The sequence below is a fragment of the Triticum aestivum genome, chromosome 4A (assembly GCF_018294505.1).
Source record: "Triticum aestivum cultivar Chinese Spring chromosome 4A, IWGSC CS RefSeq v2.1, whole genome shotgun sequence".
Lineage (NCBI taxonomy): Eukaryota > Viridiplantae > Streptophyta > Magnoliopsida > Poales > Poaceae > Triticum > Triticum aestivum.
Window position 1 is genome coordinate 181,124,722 of NC_057803.1, and position 13,243 is coordinate 181,137,964.

Genomic DNA, 13,243 nt, shown 5'->3' on the forward strand with positions numbered 1-13,243 from the left:
GTGGACCCTTCATGGGTGGAGCCCTTAGTGGACTCGCGCAACCGTTACCCTTCGTGGGTTGAAGTCTCCATGAACGTGGATGTACGATAGCACCACCTATCGGAACCACGCCAAAAATCTCCGTGTCTCCAATTGCGTTTGCACACTCCAATCCCATCCCTTTACATTCTTGCAACTTGCATGATTTACTTTCCGCTGCTCATATACTCTTGTCATGCTTGCTCGAGATGTATTCTGAATGTTCAAACTTGTGCCAAAGCTCCACTTTAACTTAAAGAAATTAAAAACCGCAACTTTTCTTGCTAAGAGTCTATTCACCCCCCTCTAGACACCTCTTCTCGATCCTACAGATGCTCATATCAGCTCCCACATATTCTACGAAGATCTTTATCAGTTAAACCGCATAACAACATACGTTGTTCCCTTTGTCATCGGTATGTTACTTGCCCGAGATTCGATCGTCGGTATCATCATACCTAGTTCAATCTCGTTACCGGCAAGTCTCTTTACTTGTTCCATAATGTATCATCCCGCAACTAACTCATTAGTCACTTTGCTTGCAAGGCTTTGTAGTGATGAGCATTACCGAGAGGACCCAGAGATACCTCTCCGAAACACGGAGTGACAAATCCTAATCTCGATCTATGCCAACTCAACAAACACCATCGGAGACACCTATAGAGCATCTTTATAGTCACCCAGTTACGTTGCGACGTTTGATAGCACACAAGGTGTTCCTCCGGTATTCAGGAGTTGCATAATCTCATAGTCATAGGAACATGTATAAGTCATGAAGAAAGATACAGCAATAAACTAAACAATCATAGTGCTAAGCTAACGGATGGGTCTTGTCCATCACATCATTCTCTAATGATGTGATCACATTCATCAAATGACAACACATGTCCATGGCTAGGAAACTTAACCATCTTTGATTAACGAGCTAGTCAAGTAGAGGCAAACTAGGGACACTCTATTTGTCTATGTATTCACACATGTACTAAGTTTCCGGTTAATACAATTCTAGCATGAATAATAAACATTTATCATGATATAAGGAAATATAAATAACAACTTTATTATTGCCTCTAGGGCATATTTCCTTCAATTTTATGGTAAGAGGTATCATGGTAATATTCTCGAAACATCATGACTACGCAAACAAGATAACAAGCAAACAAAAAGGCAAACGGAAAATATTTTTGTATTTTGTGAAAACATTTAGAAGTGGGGGAGATGAAAATGAGAGGAAAATGGCAAATGATGGAAATGCAAGGCGATGGAAGTTTATGTGATGGTACTTGATAAATGTTGATGATGTCTCCCCGGCAACAGCGCCAGAAATTCTTCCTGCTACTTGTGAGTTGCGTTGGGATTTCCCCGAAGAGGGGAGGATGATGCAGTACAGTAGATATAAGTATTTTGCTTAGTTAAGAACCAAGGTTATCAATCCAGTAGGAGAACCACGCAACACCTTGTTAGCAGTACCTAAACACAAAGTAACAAATACTTGCACCCAACGCAAACAAGGGGTTGTCAATCCCTTGGCGGTTAATTGCAAGGATCAAATCTCGTAGTGATAGATAGATAATTAAGACACAAAATAAAATAAAGAAAGAAAAATTCCAAGAAGATATTTTTTATTTTAATATATGATAAAAAGTAGACCCAGGGACCATAGTTTTCACTAGAGGCTTCTCTCTTGAAAATAGCATACGGTGGGTAAACAAATTACTGTTGAGCAATTGATAGAAAAGCAAATAATCATGACGATATTCAAGGCAATGATAATGTATATAGGCATCACGTCCAAGGCAAGTAGACTGACTCCTGCCTGCAACTACTACTATTACTCCACACATCGATCGCTATCAAGCATGCATCTAGAATATTAAGTTCATAAAGAACGGAGTAACGCCTTAAGCAAGATGACATGATGTAGACAAAGTAAACCCATGCATGAATAAACCGCATCTTTTTATGCTTAATGGAAATGATACAAATACATGTCATGTCCCTTTCTATCACTGGGACTGAGCATTGCAAGATCGAACCCATCACAAAGCACCTCTCTCGTTGCAAGAAAAATCAATCTAGTTGGCCAAACCAAATCAATAGATCGGAGAAAAATACAAAGCTATAACAATCATGCATAAAAGAGTTCAAAGAAAACACAAATAATATTCATGGATAATCTGAACATAAACTCACAATTCATCGGATCCCAACAGACACACCGCAAAATATCATTACATCGAATAGACTCCAAGAACATCGATGAGAACATTGTATTAAAAATCAAAGAGAGGGAATAAGCCATCTAGCTACTAGCTATGGACCCGCAGGTCTGTGGTGAACTACTCACACATCATCGGAAGGGGGGCAAGGTTGATGTAGAGCCCCTCCGTGATCAATTCCCCCTCCAACAGAGTACCAGAGAAGGCCTCCAGATGCGATCTCGCGGGACAGAAAATTGCGGCAGTGAAAAAAGTATTTCGGGTGGCTCTTTGATGTCAAGGGAATATTTGAGAATTTATAGAGGCGAAATTAGGTCAAGAGGTGCCACGAGGGGCCCACAAGCCTGGGGGCAGCCCCCTGGGGCGCGCCTCTCGATCTTGTCGCTCCCTCGTGGCTCGCCAGGTCTTTTCCCGAACTTTCTAGGGTCTCTTCTGGTCCAGAAAAAATTAATCCAAAGTTTTTTATAAGTCTGGACTTTGTTTGATATTGATTTCCTGATAAGCCAAAAATAAGCAAAAAAATGTGACTGGCACTGGGCACTAGGTTAATATAGTTCAAAAAAAGATATATATATATATATATATAATTGCATACAAAGCATCCAAGATTGATACTACAATAGCATGGACCAATCAAAAATTATATATACGTTGGAGACGTATCAAAGCTATATTTTAATTCATCGCACGATATGAGTTTTGCTTGGATCGTCTTGTACCATAGTTTTTGCTTTGTTTTCTTCTTAGTTTGCCACAATCATTGTTTGTTGGACACACCTTTTGAGAGGGACACGCATTTATCGTCATTTTAGAATACTCTATGAGCTTTACTTATTTCTTTTGAGCTAGGCAGTTGCTCCAGGGCTTTACTTATATCTGTTAGAGCACGGTGGTGGTTATATTTTATAGAAATGATTGCACTCTCATGCTTCACTTGAATCTTTTTGAGAGTCTATAAATATGAATTGGTAATGTGCACGAGTTATAAGGCTAGTCCGGAGATGATAGGTATTCAAGGGGGATATAATAAAAATATTCATGTAGATCACTAAATATGAAACGTATGGTTTAATTATATTTTATTGATGTCGGAATATGAAAGGATATTGGTCTGTGATCATTGGTTAGTAGAAATATTTGTATTAAAGCTTGTTATTGACTTCTCATCTAAGTGTTGATCATGGCATGGTGGGGAGGTTTGAGCATTTTTATTTCTGATTGAAATCCTTGAGTGCTATTATAATCGGGGGGCCGCGATGGTTAACTCCTACCAACCTCCTCCCTAGGGCATGCGAATAGTACTTTTCTTAGAGGGCTAATAAAACTTTCACAAAAAGTATATCAGTTCTTTATGACTAATGTGAATCCATGGATTATATGCACTCTTACCCTTCCGCAATTTGCTAGCCTCTTCGGTACCGTGCATTGCCCTTTATCACCTTGAGAGTTGGTGCAAACTTCGCCGGTGCACCCAAACCCCGTGATATGATACACTCTATCACACGTAAGCCTCCTTATATCTTCCTCAAAACAGCCACCATACCTTCCTCAAAATAGCCACCATACCTACCTATCATGGCATTTTAATAGCCATTCTAAGATATATTGTCATGCAACTTCCACCGTTTCATTTTCATGACATGTGTGTTCATTGTCATATTGCTTTGCAGGATTATATAGAGCTGACATGTTATTTATGGCACAACCACCGTTCATCATTGTTATACATGTTACACTAGATTATTGCATATACGGGTACACCGCTAGAGGCATTTATATAGAGTCATATTGTTTCAGTTTTCGAGTTGTTAGTAAATAAAAGTGTGATGATCATCACTATTAGAGCATTGTCCCAGTGAGGAAAGGATGATGGAGACAATGATTCCCCACAAATCGGGATGAGACTTCGCACAAAAAAAAAGAGGCCAAAAGCGCCCAACAAAAAAAGAGAAAAAGAGAGAAGGGGCAATGTTACCATCCTCTTACCACACTTGTGCTTCAGAGTAGCACCATGTTCTTCATATATAGAGTCTCCTGAGTTACCACTTTCATATAATAGTGGGAATGTTTCAATATAGAACTTGGCTTGTATATTCCAATGATGGGCTTCCTCAAATGCCCGGGGTATTCATGAGCAAGCAAGTTGGATGCACACCCACTTAGTCTCCATTGAGCTTTCATACAATTATAGCTCTTAGTGCATCCATTGCATGGCAATCCCTACTCCTCGCATTAATGTCGATTGATGGGCCTCTCCATTGCCGTTTGATCCGCCGAGTTGATGCGAGACTTTCTTCCTTTTTGACTTCCCTTATTGATCTCAATCACCACATTCTATTCCACCTATAGTGTTATATCTCTGGCTCACACTCATGTATTGTGTGGGGTTCAAAGTGCTGAAGCATGTTAGAAGTATGATCCAATTGCCTGGTTTGACATGGGCTGCTCGTGATTTATATTTACTAGTTGACCCGTTGCGCCAAATGACGCAGAGACCTGCTGCAGACATGTTGTCGATGAAAATAGTTTCATGCTGCAAGAACCTTCAACTAAATCATGCTATTTTTTAACATGTTTGTTACGTTGTTAAATAATAGTCTGGGAAAAGGGAAACTTTGCATAATATGAATATCTCAGTTTGAAAATATGGGCACTATGATGAGAGAGTAAAGTTGGCATGGTTATATTTTTTAGCAAGTTTGGAAACATGGTTATCATGATGAGAAACCTGACCATGCATATTTTTCCTAAAAAAAGAGGGAAAAGGATAAAAAAGATCTAAGAAAAAACATGTCTTTGTTGTGCATATACGGAGATATAGGGATCAGGAGGTATTAGGATAGCCCATATGTTATTTAGCCCAACCCACGTAAAGCGATGCATGTGGCTTGTGAGGAGCTGAATAAGAAACGGCAGGGGACGGAGCGAGCGGAGACTGTCTATCCCCTTCCTTTCTTTCTCGGTTCGTCAGCTGGGTAACAAATGGCACAGAGACCCACTAAATCCATGTTCAGCATGAAAAGAAATTCCATGTTTTAGTTGTTTTAGTAGCGGACAAGCATATATGATAACAAATTTAACCCCCTTTAATAAAAATAGAGACTTGTCATCTACAATAAGATATACCTACACATTTTAATTTGATAGTAGAGTCCCATTTCAAGACCATGTCGTGTTGAAAAAAAATTCAGTAATCTCCCGTTGCGCCAAATTGCGAACACACCATACGTGCTTTGAAAATATTCCATTTATCAGTGTTGAGCAAGCACATATGCTTACTATTCTAACCACTATATAAACAAAATGAACGGGGGCTTGTATAAGAGTAACCAAAATTCAAAAGGAAAAAGTGTTATATGTGTTGTTTTTCCGATGATTTGGGTCTTGGAACACCTGAATAGGCAAGCACGGTATTGCAAGTAAGAAAATGTGAAACATTGCTAATAACTTGCCTCATATACATGATAGTTTTAGGCCATACAAGCAGTGGGGAAAAGAAAAACAGTCTATATGTGATGAAGCAAGCCTAAGTCAAATAGGTAATGCCCATACAACCAAATTCATTACAATGGATGGATTTCAGTCCTAAAACTGAAAAGTAAATATGCATAACAGAAGTGAATCGTAGAACGTGGTTTATACAACTTCATGAATATACTTAATATCCTGGCAGCACCATATCCATACTACTTGAGGAAGTAAATAATCAACTGAGTTTCACACATGAGTTGTAGGGTTTTATCGTTTCCACTTTACAATCCAAACAAAACTATATAGTTGATCTGCAAGTAATTACATGACACCACAATGGCTTCGACAAATATCCATCTTTTATGGCATAAACACATATATATTGATTACAGTCAGTAATAAGAAGTGATGGTAGCTCACTATAACATCATCCACACGCTTACTTTTACCAAAGCGCTGTTAACAGAGAGCCTCAATCGAACCCTTATGGTATTAGCTAAGGGGAGGTTTCGTGTGATTTTGATATTTCTCCAGCTTACGTTTTTCGAGTTGCCACGACTATGGTGGATGTCTTAAGATTGTCAGAATCAACATTCAATTAGTAATGGGTATAATACAGTGTAGGAAACATGGAATTCTACCTATAGCTAGACCCGATCAATAAGCAATATAGATTTGCCCCAATGGCAGTGTTAACATGAAAATAACGGAAGGTGAGAGATAAAAGCTACGTGGTAGGACTGTAAAGAGTGGCTGCAAGTCAGCGTCTCTAGTATTCAGTCACAAAGACATTCAACTCCAGCCAGAGCAATTCTCAGCCATGCTTCCTTCTCAGTAGCACAATAGCTGAAAAATGTAACTTTCTTAATAACTGTACATCAATACCGCAAATACACACTTACTGTGATAGATTCCAAACTTAGTACAAATTCCCCTCTCCAGTTCATCTTGAAATTAAGAGTTTAGAAGAAAGTAAGATTTCCATTTGTGCTATACCAATCAGGATGCATTTACTGTTGAAAACTATATATATAGATGATCGTGCGGCCAGAGCTAGCGCTCAGCAACAATAGTCCAGTTCTCTTTTGTCCGCCACTTTCTCAAACTTAAGATGAATTGCTCGTTCCTATCTCTATGCCGTTACAAATGAGCAGACGGCATTTAGCACGGAAGGCTGAAATTTCTAGGCATCAATCTTGTGAACAGATGAGTTATGAAGCAAAAGATACATACTGCAGAGTAAAACTACATGAGAAATGATTAGTGGAAAACAATATAATTTGTTTATTGTAAGAACTGAAAACACCGGAGAACCAATATACTTCTTATAGTAATAATTCATATCCAAAAAGTAATCGATTATGGGAGCATCTAACGCTGATTTAAGCAGACATTTCATAAAAACATGTCAAAGAATTATCACTTATATCCAACTAATTACTAAAACGGGATTTACTGTCAGTATACATCTATATTCAATTAGAAATTATGGAGATCCAAGGAGAATTATCTAGGTTGTATGACATGAGTGCATAAATCTTACAAAGGCTAATTAATCATCAGATACCTTAACGTCTCAAAAAGCTTAACCCTTAGAATATTTCCATATCTAGAATGAAACTAATCACATCATGTAATTACTAAAACAGGTACAAAATACAGTCAAGTCGATTTTTCATTTTTACAGAACAATTGGTGAGCATGACATTGAGCTATCGTATCACTAAAATGTAGCAGCCAATGGGACCAGCAGAAACCTATACATCTAGAAGAAAATAGTATCCAAAATTGTACCATTGAAGGGAACTGATACTCAGACCAAGATAAAGTCTGCTTCACGGCCACACACACACATTCAGTTACAATCAGCTTAGTCGACCTGTGAGAGGAGCCTGTGTGTACATATTGGACACTACCTGGATACATATAGATTGTTGTGATGGAAGTCTCGGGCTCGTAATGTGGAGATGGATGACTCAAGCAGAGCGACAACATGTGTACACATAGAAAATAATATAGTGGTTACTTATCAAACTCAGTTATTGTCTCAACTGGAAACATGCAAGCGGAATTCCGAGAAGAGATAATGTCGCAATCATCCAAATATGCGATTAAAATAGTGATATGAAATTGAAGGATTTCTATTAACTTGCAAAATCAGAATAGTATTGTCAAAGTGCAACATTATTTCAATTTACTAAAAACTCAAAAATGCTTGATCGTTAAGAACTTCTTTGGAAGTCAAGTTAAAAGTCCAGGTGGATTAATATTCTTAGGATAACTGGCCAAGTATATGTGCTATATTGAGTCTTCAGTTTAGGTTCTGTATATATAGATTCCTAGCCAAAAATTACAGCCTATACTAATACTGTAATACATGACTGGATATCAAGATCATCAGGATAAATAGTTTCCTTATAGAATCACGTATGGTTGTGCAGCTAATTAAACATCTAGATAAATATAAAGGATATACCTTCTTTTCATCTGACAATCTCCCATAATCAACCACACTTGTAATATCTTGAAAGGAGTTTGTGCCTGTAATTGGGAGGGTCTTGTGAAATGTTTAATCTAGTTATCCTTGCCTTCCTCTGTAGATAACCAGGTGCAGTACTGATCAAACAAAAAAAATATTCACAAGAAATGAAAAGAGGGTGCAACATTGCAAATAAAAAATAGACCTGACGCATGAAAATGCAGCTCCATTTGGAATCTGCTCTCTAGTCAAGTATTTTCTTAAGCAAATAGGCACATAGCAAAAAAACAAACCAGACTCCCGCCTCCATATATGCTTCACAGATAGTTGTTTACCAATTCTAGTTCTGCTTGAAACATCAAGCATAATTGGTTACTGATTCATTTCTAAAACAGAAGTGCACCCAAAAATAACTATTTGAAATTACAAATAGGGATAGGGCAATAGATGACCTCTTAATTCCATAGGAATCACAAAATCCCAAAGAACGGTACAATTATCATTTTATAAATGTTCGCACCTTAAAGTTAACAATCTCCTCAAATTAGCATACAGGGCTAACATAAACTTAAGCAAGACTGTTCAAATGATCATGGTACATGGTGGAATTATCATAATTGATATTTGGCTGGAAGTGGGCTACGTTCTACAGATATTCTGAAGCTCATTTTCAGTAGTCAGATAAATCGACCTGCTACAGCCGCCTCCAGCCGCCCACCAACACCCACGACAGGCCACCATGGACGACGCGCACCTGATTCCACCAGGAAGCCAATCCTGTACCATCGCTAGTGTATGCGCCCCTGAAGTGCACAGTGAGGCAGATCTTCCCTTCGTGGTATATCTGCATCAATATCCCATCCACAACAAGAATCACTGCCAAGAATGATTATCACCCGACAACACTATTTTCACCCACGACAGGCCACCATGGACGACGCGCACCTGATTCCACCAGGAAGCCAATCCTGTACCATCGCTAGTGTATGCGCCCCTGAAGTGCACAGTGAGGCAGATCTTCCCTTCGTGGTATATCTGCATCAATATCCCATCCACAACAAGAATCACTGCCAAGAATGATTATCACCCGACAACACTATTTTCAACAAGTGTCATGGTGGCAATTCACAGAACAGTCCAACATAAATAAAGAAGCCGCAACCATATCGGGAACATTTACACGATCAGCACGACATACAGATATTTAAAAGATCACCAAGGCAGACAGCATGACACAGAAGATACTGAAAGTAAAACACACACACATGTAGTAGAAAGGAAAGAAGAAAACCTTGATGAGTCGAACGACGCAGCTACAGCAGAGCTCGTGCAACCTGCGAAAATACACAAAAAACAACCAATCAGAGCACAACGACACACAGGCATGCAATGAACACTTGCCGGTCACAGAAGCAACAGAACAGCCTATTTCATCTCTACTTCTGCTCATCTCCATTTATTAAGACACGACAACATATGTATATATATGATGTGCGCCCAACTCTGTCTTGAGCATTGCCCGCTGCTGAACCTGCAAATGAAAAAACTGACAAATGTTCTTATTCTTGTTCTGCCTTATGCAACTTCTACATAATGTGAATAGGAGTAAGCAAGCGTCGTATCCAGAAAATTTTTGACCATTAGTAACTTCTACATATTGCATCATATTCTGTATGTAATGTCAAAGTATCGACATCAAGATTACATGACAGGAAGTGGGAATTGAAGTGGCCAACTAACCAAGCCTAGGTGAAAGGAAATCTTGAATCTGTCCATTCATGTCTGATACAAAGAATTGATCATTAGCATTGTAATTCACACAAAGGTAGCTATTTTTGTTTTTCTTATATAAATCCAAGAAATACCACTAATATAATTTATCAAACTGCGATACCGACAAATTGAGTTCCATTGCCCTTCGGTGTTTAGCAGTTGCCTTTTAACGGGATTGTAGATAGCCTCAAAAAATGGCATATCACTTTTCACTTACTTTCTAAGTGTCAATGCAGAACTTTGTGTGACACAAACCCTAACTTTTCCGACATGCAACGCTCCCCAGGAACATGGGAGGTCAATGGGTTAGTGTGTTGAAATAGACCTAGTCCCAGAGTATCACTCATCAGAACAACCGTCCAAGGCACAGATCATCCAACATCGGCAATAAAATTGAGCAGGCTACAACAGAGGTTAGGGTAGGCTCTAAGGGCAACTCCAACGGTGACACCGACTTTTTCAGCTCTGTTTAGTCCCACAAGCCAAGGCTGTCTTGATTGCTCAAGACATGATTGTTTCAGCCAGTCGTCATCGTCATCGCCCCTCTTTTTGGTCCAAAAATGAGGTTGCCTCTGCACACCAAGCAACATGACCATGATACATCCAGCCATCAAGCTCAGGAGCTGCTCATACCTGGAGTCAACCGACCAAACCCCCACGATGCGGACGGCGCGTCAGACAAACACCATACGGTTCCCAGCCAACGCCACACCCGAATCCAAGGCAACAGAACGGCGGTCGCTGGCAGCGGTGCGGAACTGACATCCCGTGGCTGGGGCTTGCATTGGATGCCCCATAATTACGCATAAGTTTGTTTCAACAATTCAAAAGATGCAAGATTCACTGTACACAATAATGACAGGGAGTGTGAAAATTTCAGCAGTGAATGCAATAAGTTAAGAGACGATTTTAAGTATCATGGTTGACTTGAGCATTCAAAACATTGAGATCAATCTGGGAATAACCAATCAAGTAAGAATGCAAAGCACAGATCAAGATCACATAGCAAATGAATGAATGGCGTGTAACATAGCTAAGTAGGTAACGAAAGCATAAATTTCGTACTTCAAAAGTTCAATATCAGACAATTTCCAATTAGTCTTGTTCAAGGATGACAGGCTGCAGACATGAAGGTTTGCTACATCCTCCAAAGGCTACTTGGTTTATAGAAATGATGTGGGTAAAACAAGACTATTTTCAGACAACAATTGGAGGAGATGAACAAAAGGATCTCAAATAAAAATTCAAGAATTCGATAGTAAACCAGAGATTTATAATGATATTGGTATGTCTCACTAAACCATGTGGTATGTGATAACATGCTCTAAAAGTGATCGTATACCTGATAACATGTTAATAAAGGTACGTCAAAAAAGGCCAATAGGTAGCTGCTGCGAACCAGTAGAAACACATATGAGAAAATGAATGTAGCCCATGTACAGACTACAGACCCAGCAATCTTGAAAAACATAAAGATTTGCATGTACCTGGCCATGTGAGTGAAGAAATAGTTCGTCATCTTCCGACAAAATGCACCAATTCTTCGTACATCAACAAGGCTGCCTGAATCTCGGATTTGTAGGAAATGTATTGTTTGATATCTAAGAGAGAGAATGCAAACCAGATCCTCGTATAAGTAAGCACCAATACTATGAGCCAAATTGATAAAATCATTGCATAAAGCATTCTCGTCTAGTATTGCACCATCTTCTAGCCTAATAACACAAATACAGATGTGCTAATCCACCGAAATGTAGGAAGCATGGTTACAGAATAAATTGATAAAATCATTGCAGAAAGCATTCTCGTCTAGCATTGCACCACCTTCTAGCCTAATAACACAAATATATTGCAGAAAGCATTCTCGTCAAGTATTGCACCATCTTCTAGCCTAATAACACAAATACGGATGTGCTAATCCACCAAAATGTAGGAAGCATGGTTACATAATATATTTAGTTTGAGTTAAAAGCTGCATTCTTCCTAAATCAGGATAAATAGATAATTGTACCTCACAAGAAGGAAAGTTATTTTCTGAATTGATGGTACCCCGTGGCTTGACCGCTGCTCCCAAAGCAATGTCCATGGACCTGACTGCTGCTCCTGTCGTGTGTGCAGGCTGCAACACTAACCGCCGGCCTGCATAGCTTCATGAACAGAGCATCAAGGAATCAGTATACCTACATGGAATCACACAAGAAGAAATAACTCACCCATGTACATTTGCTTCACACAATCGCTGCAAATTGAAGGAACACAAACAACAGAGGAAGATATGAGGAGAGGAAGAGGATGAGCAAAAGGGGATCTGGAGATTGTAGGAGAAACCAACCACGAGTCTTGTCAGCTAGACTCGGCTTCGAGTTCGGCCGAGGGCCAACGTCCCGGCCGCCGCCCCATACGCCAGTCGAGCGAGCACCGGTGGCGAGGTCACAGGAGTCGCGATTAGAAGAGAGGAGATGAAAGCCCCACCGTTCTCCCCCCGCTGCTCCTTGCGCCCCACGCCGGCCTCTTCTCCATCCATCAATGTGTACGACGCCTAGAGCTCGGGCCTCGCTGCTCCATCCGCCGGCCTCGATGCTCCCCCCACCGTCGGCCTCCCGGCCATCCCCGGCTCCTCCACCCCACCGAGAAGACCCGGCCTCCCTCCCCAACCCTAGGTCGTAGGTGGAGAAAAGCTGTGGGGTGAGCCGGTCCTCGGCTTCGAACGGAGACGAGGGAGGAGGGATGGCAGGCGTCGGCGGGGCTCCCATGGTGACGCGGGGAGAGAGATGGAGGAGGCAGGAGTCAAGATGGCAACCGGGATGAAACCCGGCCTTCCCAAACCCATCCCCACGAGAACATCCTAAACCCGTCCCCGCCCCTGTCACCGTGCGCGGGGCTACTTTTTTACCTGTCCCTTAAACTCATTGGGTTTTTTAAACCCACGGGTGAAATTGACATATATAAGGAAACTGTCACATCCTAGTTAGCCATGCATTAGAGTGTTGCATCATGTTTACTCTTTCATCAGAAACCTGAAATGGGGATGACAGAACCCCCAGTCCCCTCTGAATCCAATTAGGGTTTACTAAAAACTTTTTCAATGAACCCGAAATGCCCTTCTAAAATGCCCATCATTTTTGTTTTGGTTCAGAACCTCTGCCAAAAGTGATGCACATTTTCCTAGGCCAGCTTAGGGTTTTTGAATTAAATCATAAATATTTGAATTTGGGCATTTAAAATTATATAAAATATTTAAATGCTCAAATATCTCCAAACTAAAATGTTTCATGTTGGAAAT

At 40.2% G+C, this 13,243-nt stretch overlaps 1 long non-coding RNA gene across 22 annotated transcripts; it reads right to left on the bottom strand.

Moving 5' to 3' along the window:
- Positions 1-6,519: 6,519 nt before the first annotated feature.
- On the bottom strand, positions 6,520-12,812 carry LOC123085779 (uncharacterized). Of its 22 annotated transcripts, none has more exons than XR_006439907.1 (6): positions 12,293-12,810; positions 11,972-12,107; positions 9,479-11,561; positions 8,879-9,222; positions 8,185-8,249; positions 6,520-7,624 (listed from the first exon to the last, which is right to left on the bottom strand). It is a non-coding gene; the product is annotated as an uncharacterized lncRNA (long non-coding RNA). The 22 variants fall into 22 exon arrangements; XR_006439905.1 differs by having other exon boundaries at positions 8,185-8,324; XR_006439908.1 differs by having other exon boundaries at positions 6,520-8,249; positions 8,879-9,031; positions 9,133-9,222; positions 12,293-12,809.
- Positions 12,813-13,243: the final 431 nt, after the last annotated feature.